This window comes from Trachypithecus francoisi, unplaced genomic scaffold (assembly GCF_009764315.1).
Source record: "Trachypithecus francoisi isolate TF-2019V2 unplaced genomic scaffold, Tfra_2.0 Lachesis_group14, whole genome shotgun sequence".
Taxonomy (NCBI): Eukaryota; Metazoa; Chordata; class Mammalia; order Primates; family Cercopithecidae; genus Trachypithecus; species Trachypithecus francoisi.
The window spans coordinates 62,897,687-62,909,426 of record NW_022681459.1 but is presented as its reverse complement, the minus strand read 5'-3'; the positions used below and the strand labels follow the sequence as shown (position 1 = coordinate 62,909,426).

Sequence of the window (11,740 nt, the reverse complement as noted above, 5' to 3'; positions counted from 1 at the left end):
ACTAAAGCAGCGCTGATTGGAAAATATAGCACTAAATGAATATACCACAAAAAAGGGAAAGTATTCCACCTTAAAATCCTAGAAGAAGGCCGGGCACGGTGGTTCACACCTGTAATCTCAGCACTTTGGGAGGCCGAGGCAGGTGGATCACGAGGTCAGCAATTCAAGATCAGCCTGACCAACATGGTGAAACCCTATCTCTACTAAAAATACAAAATTAGCCAGGCGTGGTAGCAGGCACCTGTAATCTCAGCTACTCAGGAGGCTGGGGCAGGAGAATCACTTGAACCCAGGAGCCAGAGGATGCAGTGAGCTGAGACTGTGCCATTGCACCCCAGCCTGGGTGACAGAGTGAGACTCCGTCTAAAAAAAAAAATCCTAGAAGAAGAACAAAATAAATTCAAAACAAGCAAAGCAAGGAACTAATGGAGATAAAAACAGAAACTGAAAGCAGAAAAACAATAGAGAAAATGAGTGAAACAGAGGGTTTGTTCTTTGAAAAGATTAATAAGATTGACAAGCCTCTAGCAACACTGACAAAGAAAAAGGGAAAGAAGACACAGATTACCAATATTAGGAATGAAACGTGGAATATCCCTGTAGACCCTTACCAAAAGGATAACAGGAAAATACTGTGAACAACTCAACGTACATAAATTTGACGACTTTGATGAAATGAACCACTTTTTAGAAAAATACAATTACAGCTCACCCAATATGAAACAGATAAGTAGTCCAATACTATTAAAGAAATTGACTTTGTAGTATTTTATTTTATATTACATTATTTTTTAAAGACAGGGTCCTCGTTATGTTGCCCAAGCTGGAGTACAGTGGCTATTCACAAGTGCCATCTGCCATCATAGCATACTGCAATGTTGAACTCGTGGCCTCAAGCCATCCTCTTACTTCCGCTTCCCAAGTAGTGGGGACTATAGGCCTATGCCACCATGTCCAGCTACTTAGAAATTTTATAACTCCCCCAAAAGAAGTCTCCAGGTGGCCAGGTGTGGTGGCTCACACCTGTAATCCCAGCACTTTGGGAGGCCAAGGAGGGTGGATCACCTGAGGTCAGGAGTTCGAGGCCAGCCTGGCCAACATGGTGAAACTCCATCTCTACTGAAAATACAAAACATTAACTAGTTGTGTTGGCAGTCACCTGTAATCCCAGCTGCTCAGGAGGCTGAGGTAGGAGAATCGCTTGAACCTGGGAGGTGGAGGTTGCAGTGAGCTGAGATCATGCCAGCCTGGGTGACAGAGTGAGACTCCATCTCAAAAAAAAAAAAAGAAAGAAATCTCCAGGCTCAGATGGTTTGATCAGAGAACACTGCCAAACATTTAATGAAATATTAATACCAATTCTACACAAAATCAAACACTCACTCATGATAAAAACTCTTGAGAAAAAAATAGGAATAGAAAGGGAACCTCCTTAACTTGATGAAGAGTACCTATAAGAAACCTACTGCTAATATTAAACTCAATGATGAAAGACTAAATGCTTCTCACACTCTTATTCAACATACTGCTGGAAGTTCTAGCCTGTGCAATAAAGCAAGAAAAAGAAATGAGAGACATACAGATCAAAAAGGCAGAAATAAACCTGTCCCTATTTATAGATGATATGATTGTCTACACAGAAAATCCCAAAATCTACGAAAAAGTTCACACAGCAAGACTCTGTCTCAAAAAAAAAAAAAAAAATCCTAGAACTAATAAGTTCAGCAAGGTAGCAGAACATAAGGTAAATATGCAAGAATCAACTGTATTTGTATATACTGCTAGCAATGAACACATGGTCACCAAAATTAAAAATACCATTTACAATGGCTCAAAAAATGAAGTGCTGGCTGGGCGCAGTGGCTCACACCTGTAATCCCAACACTTTGGGAGGCCAAGGCGGGTAGATCATGAGGTCAGGAGATTGAGACCCTCCTGGCTAACATGGTGAAACCCCGTCTCTACTAAAAATACAAAAAATTAGCTAGGTGTGGTGGCAGGCACCTGTAGTCACAGCTACTTGGGAGGCTGAGGCAGGAGAATGGCGTGAACCCAGGAGGTGGAGCTTGCAGTGAGCCAAGATTGCACCACTGCACTCCAGCCTGGGCGACAGAGTGAGACTCCATCTCAAAAAAAAAAAAAAAAAAAAAAAAAAAAGAACTGCATAGGTATAAATCTTATAAAAAATGTAGACAAGGTTTGTGTCCTGAAAACTACACAATACTGATGAAAGAAATCAAAGATAAATAAATGGAGAGATACACAACATTAATACATTTTCCAAAACATAGTAAAGATGTTAATTCTTCCTAAGTTGACACACAGATTTAATGTGCTTCCTATAAAAATTCCAGCAAGATTTTTTATAGATACAGGCAAGCATATTTCAAGATTTATATGGAAAAACAAAGGAACCAGAATCATTGGAACAAATTTTAAAAAGAAGAACAAAGTGGGAGGAATCAGTCTTCCTGATTTATTATATATGAATATATAAGACTTATTATGTAATATATTTACAATAATCATGACTGTGGTATTGGTAGAGGGAGAGACACATAGATCAGGGCAACAGAATAGAAGACTCAGAAAAGACACCACAAAGATAGGCCTGGCTGATTTTTTGTTTTTACGATAGTATAAATCAATTCAATAGAGGAAAGACAGACGTTTTAACCAAGAGTGTTGGAGCAATAGGACATCTATAGGCAAAAAGAAAAAAAAAAGAACCTCAAACTAAGTCTCACACCTTACACAAAACAAACTCAAATGAGTCATGAACTCAAATGTAAAATGCAAAAATATAAAACTTTTAGGAGAAAATATTTGAAATCTAGGGCTACGCATACGGTTCTCACACTTGACACCAAAATTATGATCCATGAAAGGAAAGACTGATATAATGGACTTCATTAAAATTTAAAACTTTCTCTCTGTGAAAGACTCTGCTAAGAGGATGAAAAGGCAAACTACAGACTGGGAGACAATATTTGCAAACCACTGTCTGACAGAGAACCTAGAATATACAAAGAACTCTCAAACCTCCACAGTAAAAAAAAAAAAAAAAAAAGAAAAGAAAAGAAAACAATCCAATTAGAAAATGGGCAAAAGACATGAAGATACATTTCATCAAAGAGAGTATACAGATGACAGATAAGCACGTGAAAATATGTTCAACATCATTAATCATTCGTGAAATGCAAATGAAAACCACAATGAGATAGCATTATGCACCTATCAGAATGGCTGAAATAAAAAACCGTGGCACCACCAAATGTTGGCACACTGGATCACTTATACATCACTGGTGGGAGTGTAAAATGGTACAGCCACTCTGGCAAACAGTTTGGCAATTTCTTTAAAATTTAAACGTGCAAGAACCACGCATACAGCCCAGCAGTTGCACTGCTGGGCATTTATCCCAGGGAAAAGAAAACTTATGTTCACACAAAAACCTGTATGGGAATGTTTACAGCAGCTTTAGTCATAATAGCTCAAAACTGGAAGCACCCCAGGTGTCCTTCAACAAATGAAGAGTTAAACAAACTACAGAACATTCAGGCAATGGAAAACTACTCAGCAATAAAAAAGAATGAACTGTTGATACATTCGACACCCGGATGACCCTCCAGAGAAATGCGCTGAGTGAGAAAAGCCAATCCCAAAAGGTTACATGCTGTATGCTTCCATTTACATAACATTCTATTTATTTATGTTTTTATTTTGAGACAGTCTGTCTCTGTCGCCCAGGCTGGAGTGCAGTGGCGCGATCTCGGCTCATGGCAACCTCCACCTCCTGGGTTCAAGCGATTCTCCTGCCTCAGCTTCCTGAGTAGCTGGACAGGCGCCCACCACCACGCCTGGCTAATATTTGTATTTTCAGTAGAAACGGGGTTTCACCATGTTGCCCAGGCTGGTCTGGAACTCCTGACCCCAGATTATCCACCCATCTCAGCCTCCCAAAGTTCTGGGATTACAGGCATGCGATTACAGCCACCGCGCCCAACCTATATAACATTCTTGAAATGACGCGGTTACAGAAATGGAGAACAGAGCTGTGGGTTTCCCGGAGCTGAGGAGGAACCGGACTTGGAGGGAAGTGGATGTGGCCATGAAAGGACGCCTGGAGGGATCCTCGTGGTGACGGAAATGTTCCGAATCGATGTTAATCTGGTTGTGACATCTTATTATAGGTTTGCAAGATGTTGTTTACCATTGCAGGAAACTGGGTAAAGGATACACAAGATCACTCTGTGTTATTTCTTACAGCTGCATGTGAATCCACAATTATCTCAAAATAAAAAAGTTTAATTTTAAAAAGTTTCTTGATGACAGGAAAAGATCTGATATTCTATATCCACAAGTACAATTTAAACTGAAATCTGGCCAGGCGCAGTGGCTCATGCCTGTAATTCTAGCAATTTGAGAGGCCAAGGCCGGTGGATTACCTGAGGTCAGGAGTTTGAGACCAGCCTGGCCAACATGACGAAACTCCGTCTCTACTAAAAAATACAAAAACTTAGCCGAGTGTGGTGGTGGGCACCTGTAATCCCAGCTGGCTGAGGCAGGAGAATCGCTTGAACCTGGGAGATGCAGGTTGCAGTGAGCCAAGATCACACAATTGCACTCCAGCCTGGACAACAAGAGTGAGACTCTGTCTCAAAAAATAATAATAATAATAATTAATAAATAAATAAATTGAAATCTAAAAGGCTGGGCATGGTGGCTCACACATATAATTCCAGCACTTTGGGAAGCCGAGGCGGGCAAATTGCTTGAGGCCAGGAGTTTGAGACCAGCCATGGCCAACATGGTGAAACCCTGTCTCTACTAAAAATACAAAGATTGGCCGGGCGCGGTGGCTCAAGCCTGTAATCCCAGCACTTTGGGAGGCCGAGACGGGCGGATCACGAGGTCAGGAGATCGAGACCATCCTGGCGAACACTGTGAAACCCCGTCTCTACTAAAAAATACAGAAAACTAGCCGGGCGAGGTGGCGGGCGTCTGTAGTCCCAGCTACTCGGGAGGCTGAGGCAGGAGAATGGCGTGAACCCGGGAGGCGGAGCTTGCAGTGAGCTGAGATCCGGCCACTGCACTCCAGCCCCGGCGACAGAGCAAGACTCCCTCTCAAAAAAAAAAAAAAAAAAAATACAAAGATTAGCCTCTAGTCCCAGCTACTTGGGAGACTGAGGCAGGAGGATTGCTTGAACCCAGGAGGCAGAGGTTGCAGTGAGCCGAGGTCGCGCTATTGCACTACAGCGTGGGTGACAGAGTGAGATTCTGTCTCAAAAAAAATTGAAATGTGGAAATGTGGCTAAGAGTCTCTTTTATTGAGACAGGGGCTCCCTCTGTCACCCAGGCTAGAGTGCAGTGGCCTAATCACAGTTCACTGCAACCTTGAACTCCGAAGCTCAGGCGTTCCCTGGCCTCAGCTTCCCAGTGGTCTTTGCTGTAGGCAGCTTGAAGGATTCTCATTGGCACAGAAGATTAAACAGTGCCTTTCCATTTTAATAAATATCTGCAATCAAAATAAACAATGTTCAGCCAGAATCACCTTCTTCTTCCCCTCCCTTCAGCCTCCACTCCATGAAAGCTACAGAGGATGCCCAGCTTCCACGGACCGAGTTGCTGCCGAGAGCATCCGGACGCAGCCAGGGAGCCAGGAACCATTGCCATCATCTTGGAGGAAACTCAGAGAATGGGAACTGGAGCCAGACACTACAGGCAGTCAAATGCTTGAAATGTTGAAAAGGGGCCGGGCACAGTGGCTCACACCTAGTAATCCTAATACTTTGGGAGGCTGGGGCAGGCAGTTCACCTGTGGTCAGGAGTTCAAGACCAGCCTGGCCAATGTGGTGAAACCCCATCTCTACTAAAAATACAAAAATTAGCCGGGCATGGTAGCGGGCGCCTGTAATCCCAGCTACTAGGAAGGCTGAGACAGGAGAATCGCTTGAACCTGGGAGGCAGAGGGTGCAGTGAACCGAGATTGTGCCACTGCACTCCAGCCGGGGTGACAGAATGAGACTCCATCTCAAAAAAAAAAAAAAAGAAAAGAAAAGAAAAAAGAAAGAAAGAAATGTTGAAAAGGAGGAACTGTTGAAAACAGAAAATATAAACTGGTGAGCCTGACATCAAGCCCTGGCCGACTTCCAGGGTGGAGGAGGACACAGACGGTCTGAGAGGACCAGGGTGGATACTTAAGTCACCAGGAGAAGCCGTTGTCGTGGCTGAACATTTGGGTCTGTACAGGGCCACGTGGCTTGGAAATACAGGGAAAAGCCAGGAACCTTGAATGTAAATGTTGCTACAGCATTTGAACAACACTCTCAGACATTCTTGTGCTCAGATAAAAAATCGGGGCTGACCAGCAGCCTAGCCTGGTGGAGGGGAGGTATAACTGATTGAATGCATGAGACAAAATTGTGGGGTTGGCTTGAAAACTGTTAGGATGGGCCACATGTGTTGATCCACGTGGGACTGCACAGATGCTCCCCGTGGGTTCTTACTGTAAAACCCCTGCATCTGGGAAATGTGTCGTCTTCATGGCACAAACTGTTCCTCTGTTCCTTTTGTCTCCAAGTCCCCTGTGACTTCCACAAGTCCCTTCTCCCAAGCCTTTTTTTTTTTTTTTTTGAGAGCCTCACTCTGTCTACCAGGCTGGAGTGCAACAGCACAATCTCAACTCACTGCAACCTCCGCCTCCCGGGTTCAAGCAATTCTCCTGCCTCAGCCTCCCGAGTACCTGGGATTACAGGCAACTGCCACCACGCCCAGCTAATTTTTGTATTTTTTTTTTTTTTTTTTTTTGAGACAGAGTCTCGCTCTGTTGCCCAGGCTGGAGTGCAGTGGCTGGATCTCAGCTCACTGCAAGCTCCGCCTCCCGGGTTTACGCCATTCTCCTGCCTCAGCCTCCCGAGTAGCTGGGACTACAGGCGCCTGCCACCTCACCCGGCTAGTTTTTTGTATTTTTTAGTAGAGACGGGGTTTCACCGTGTTAGCCAGGATGGTCTCGATCTCCTGACCTTGTGATCTGCCCTCCTTGGCCTCCCACAGTGCTGGGATTACAGGCTTGAGCCACCGCGCCCGGCCAATTTTTGTATTTTTAGTAGAGGCGGGGTTTCACCATGCTGCTCAGGCTGGTCTCGAACTCTTGACCTCAAGTGATCCACCCGCCTCAGCCTCCCAAAGTGCTGGGATTACAGGCACCCAGCTATTTTTTTTCTATTTTTAGTAGAGACGGGGTTTCACCATTTTGGCCAGGCTGATCTGGAACTCCTGACCTCAGGTCATCTGCCCACCTCGGCCTCTAAAAGCGTTGGGATTACAGGTGTGAGCCACCACGCCGGGCCAGAGCTCATGCATTTTAAAGGTAAGAAAGCCAAGGCATGTCTTCTCCCCTCCCCCAGCTCAGCCCTCCCCACAACACATGCACAGATGCACACAAGCATACACGCATGAACACTCGCCTATGCACACATGCTGAGCGTGCACACACACATGCACATGCACACTGGCCAAGCGCACACACCCCCCACCCAGACCCTGGCTGTGCCCTCCAGTGAGTCAGAGGGTGACTCACAGGCACATCCCTCCTCTCTGATCTTCAGGGTCGGGGAGAGACAGTAAAAGGGAGAAGAGATGTCTCAAAGCGAAACCTAAGAAAATGGCTTTGGGTCCAGCTGGGGCCTGAGGGACAACCAGGGTCAGGGCTGGGGATCCAGGGTGTCCGCCTGTGCCAGCCTGGACAGCAAGGCATGTCAGCACCAAGTCACCAAGGCCGTGGGCTCTTCCCCTCCCTGCTGGACCCAGGTTCCAGCTGGAGGGGAGGAAGCCACTAAGACGCAGTGGGGGGAAAGTGACGCCCTCACAAACACAATACCAGGACACCACACTCTTGGGACACCCCCCACTCACTACCCACAGCCTCCCAGTGGCTTCGTGGGGGATGTGGGTTGTTCAGACTGCAGCCAACAGTCACCAGTGACCACCTGGCCCCAACACCTCCCTGGCCTAGATACAAAGTCTTCCAATACCCGGGCCTCACTATTTTTTTTTTTTTTTTTTTTTTTGAGACAGAACTTCGCTCTTGTTGCCCAGGCTGGAGTACAATGGCATAACCTTGGCTCACCACAACCTCTGCCCCTTGAATTCAAGCGATTCTCCTGCCTCAGCCTCCCAAATAGCTGGGATTAAGGCATGAGCTACCACACCCAGTTAATACTGTATTTTTAGTAGAGACAGGGTTTCTCCATGTTGATCAGGCTAGTCTCGAACTCCCGACCTCAGGTGATCTGCCCGCCTCAGTCTCCCAAAGTGCTGGGATTACAGGCGTGAGCCACCCCACCCGACCTACACTTTTGGTTTTTTTTTGAGACAGGGTCTCGCTCTGCCGCCCAGGCTGAAGTGCAGTGGCACAATCAGAGCTCACCTGCAGCCTCAATCACCTGAGCTCAAATGATCCTCCTGCCTCTGCCTCCCAAGTAGCTAGAATTACAGGAATGTACCACCACGCCTGCCTTTTTTTTTTTTTTTTTTTTTTTTTTTGGTAGAGATGGGGTTTCTCCATATTGCCCAGGCTTGTCGCAGGCTCCTGGCCTCAAGCGATCCACCAACCTTGGCCTCCCAAAGTGGGACTGAAGGCGTGAGCCACTATGCCTGACCTTCGCTTGGTTCTTTACATGCAACCCCTGGGAAGGCTGTGTAGACAGAGTGGGAAGAGTCACTCAGCTTCACAGATGGAAGCCTGGAAGGGGCAGGGCAGGATTTGAAACCCAGGGAGGGGCTGGGGGTTTGGAGAGCTGGCTTCCAGAGGATGGAGGCTGATTTTGGTGGTCGTGTTACCTGTACCCTACCCAGGCCGTAATCTCCATGGAGTGAGCGGCAGGTGCGCTGGGAGAGGTCAGGGCCCGGGGTCAGGACCTCTCGGGGTGGGGCGACCTGGGCAAGTCGGCACCCCACTCCTGCCTCAGTTTCCTCATTTGGGGAATTTGCCATTGCTGACTCCTCTGAAGCTCTATTATACCAGGACTCAGAAAAGAAAATGGGGGTACCTTGAGTCTGTCTGCAGTTGGGCCGACTGGTGGGGGGACCTCTAGGGATGCTTCCCCTCTGATGCTGCCCCTGCCTCAGCTGCCAGGGAAAGACATCCAGTGTCCCCATTTCCTCAAAGTCCCTCCTCATGAGTTCCCCCTCCTCATGAGTTCCCCCCTCCTCATGGGAGTCCCCCCTCCTCATGGGAGTCCTCCTCTGGGCCGAACCCTGGACTCCATTCTCCTCTCCTGTCCTGGGAGGCTGGGATGGAGGCGAATTGGGCCTGACCTTAGACTCCTGGGGAGATGGGGCTTGGAGAGTAGGGTCAGCCCTGGGTCTGGAAGCTTCTCCCTAGCAGTGCCCAGCTGCTTCCCAGGCCATGGACAGGTGGCCTAGAGCAGAGCTGGGGCAGGCCTCTGGCGGCCCCCACACCCCTGCTTCCGCCTCGAATAGCAGAAACATTCCTACATCTGTCATGGGAAGACAGCCAGCTCCGCCTTCACCCAGGAAACCAAACATTCCCTCTGCGCCCAGCCTTCTTCCCACAAAGTATCAGGGCATTCAGGGCACCCCACCCCACCACATGGCCAAGGGGCAGGTGTGTGGGAGAAGCCCCTCAGGACCTCAGACCTCAGCGTCTGCTGCAGACGCCTGCTCCCTTCATACACACGCACACATACACACACACACACACACACAATACTGCCAGCAAAACACAGACATACTCACAGGTGCAAAAGCTCCCAGCCACACCCACAGACAGCTGCGCACACAGACACACACACCGGCCACTCGCCACAGACCCACAGAGAAGGGGGTGCAAATGTGCACACACAGTATTGTTCCCCGCAGCTGAGCTCCCAGAGAACAGAGATATTGGCTCACTAATGCTGGCGCACAGTAGGTCTGCAGTGAGTGTCCTTTGGCACCCACCACTTTTGAACCTCTGTGTGAGGGGTGCATCTCTCCATCCACTCCGTTGTCCTCTTCCGTCTCTAGGCTGTGAGTTTCCATGGACAGGATCCTTGTCCGGGGCACAGCCGCATCCCCAGCACGAACACAGGACTTGGTACCTAGCAGGTACCATCCCACAGGCTCATGGTCCTGCTGTCACTACTCCAATCGCCCGAGTCAGCTCCCAGTTCACTGCCTGATTCTTCAGGAGAGGAGAGGTGGTGTTGCCGTCCTGCCAGAACCCAGAGCACCCAACCCCTCGTCTCTCACGCACTCAAAGGTGCCACCATCTGACCCCTCATCCCTTCACCCTCATCTCCCCAGCCCGCCCACCCTTCTCCCATGGTCCTGCCTGTCCTGCCTCCTGCCCTGGCCATACTCACTTCCCTGCCGCAGTCTAGCCAGCCTCAAGGTCAAGTTCACTGTGCCAGGTGTGAAGGTGAAGAGGACACCCTCGGTCCCTGTCTCAGGGAGCACAAGGCAAACAGGCAATGGCATCCTAAGGTGGGGACGAGTGCTCTGATGAGGGGATGAGGGCACGTGGGCAGCTGTGGGAGTCCGAGGAGGGGATACACAGTCTGTGGCCTTGCTTAAGGAGAAGCAGAGACAGCTGGGTTCCAGAGTTGGAGCACTTAACCAACCATCATGCTGCCCTCAAACCATGTCCCCTGCCCCAGAAACAGGGGTGAGGGAGCAGTGAGGCCTGCCCAGCAGCTGGGCCTGGGACTCTGCTCTGGGGCATGCCTCTTGCTTTCTTCTCCCTGGCTACAGTTTATTTCTTCTTCACTCGAGGGAGCCCTGGTCTCTGGGAGAAAGGCCACACTAGTCCTCCTCAGCCGAAGCCTTCACAGCCCATAGAGTAATTTCACAGTCCATGGTTCCTTGGTTCCTTTGATCCTCACAACAGTCTATGCGGACAGGTGTCTCTGCTTTTTTTTTTTTTTGAGGCAGAGTCTCACTTTGTTGCCCAGGCTGACAGTGGTGCAATCTTGGCTCAGTACAACCTCCGCCTCCTGGGTTCAATCCCTGCCTCAGCCTCCTGAGTAGCTGGGATTACAAGCGTAAGCCACCACACCTGGCTAATTTTTGTATTTTTAGTAGAGACGGAGTTTCACCATGTTGGCCCCAGGCTGGTCTTGAACTCTTGGCCTGAAATGATCCACCCGCCTTAGCCTCCCACAGTGCTGGGATTACAGGTGTGAGCCACCTCGCCTACCCTACTTTCATCTTCTAGATGGTGGGAAGCTCAGAGAGTTGTAAAAGCCAGGTAAAAGCTGACATGTACTCGGCTGTGTGGCAGTCAATTCTATCGGAATGTGTTTGGTGGCAGGTCAAAGAAAAATCCAATTTATAGTGGCTTACGGAAGAAAAATAGGGGTTAATCTTTCTTCCATAACAAGAAGTCAAGAGGTAGTAACTCTTGCCTTGATGATGGCAGGGCTGGATTCCTGTTCTTCCCTTAATCTCTTCATCATCTTATCATCTCATTACTGCAGCGGCTGCTGACCCGCCAACTGTCACATCTGCATTCAGGGCAGGAAGAAGGGAGATGAGGAAAGCGCTGTCTCCCAGGAAGTCTCTGTCTTCTGATGAGGATGAGTCCCCACTGTCACCCTCCCTGCACACCCCACAGACTTCCTCTCATGTCTCATCAGCCAGGGTGCCGTTATATGACCACACCCAGACCCACCATTGGTCCAGGAGAATCAGATGCTCAGGACTGATGAGACCAATCGCAGTTCAGCCTCTGGCA

General features: G+C 48.4%; 1 long non-coding RNA gene across 1 annotated transcript; it reads right to left on the bottom strand.

Moving 5' to 3' along the window:
• Positions 1 to 4,005: 4,005 nt before the first annotated feature.
• LOC117096473 lies at positions 4,006 to 10,917 on the bottom strand. Its single transcript, XR_004442494.1, has 3 exons — positions 10,371 to 10,917; positions 9,919 to 10,219; positions 4,006 to 4,225 (listed from the first exon to the last, which is right to left on the bottom strand). It is a non-coding gene; the product is annotated as an uncharacterized LOC117096473 (long non-coding RNA).
• Positions 10,918 to 11,740: the final 823 nt, after the last annotated feature.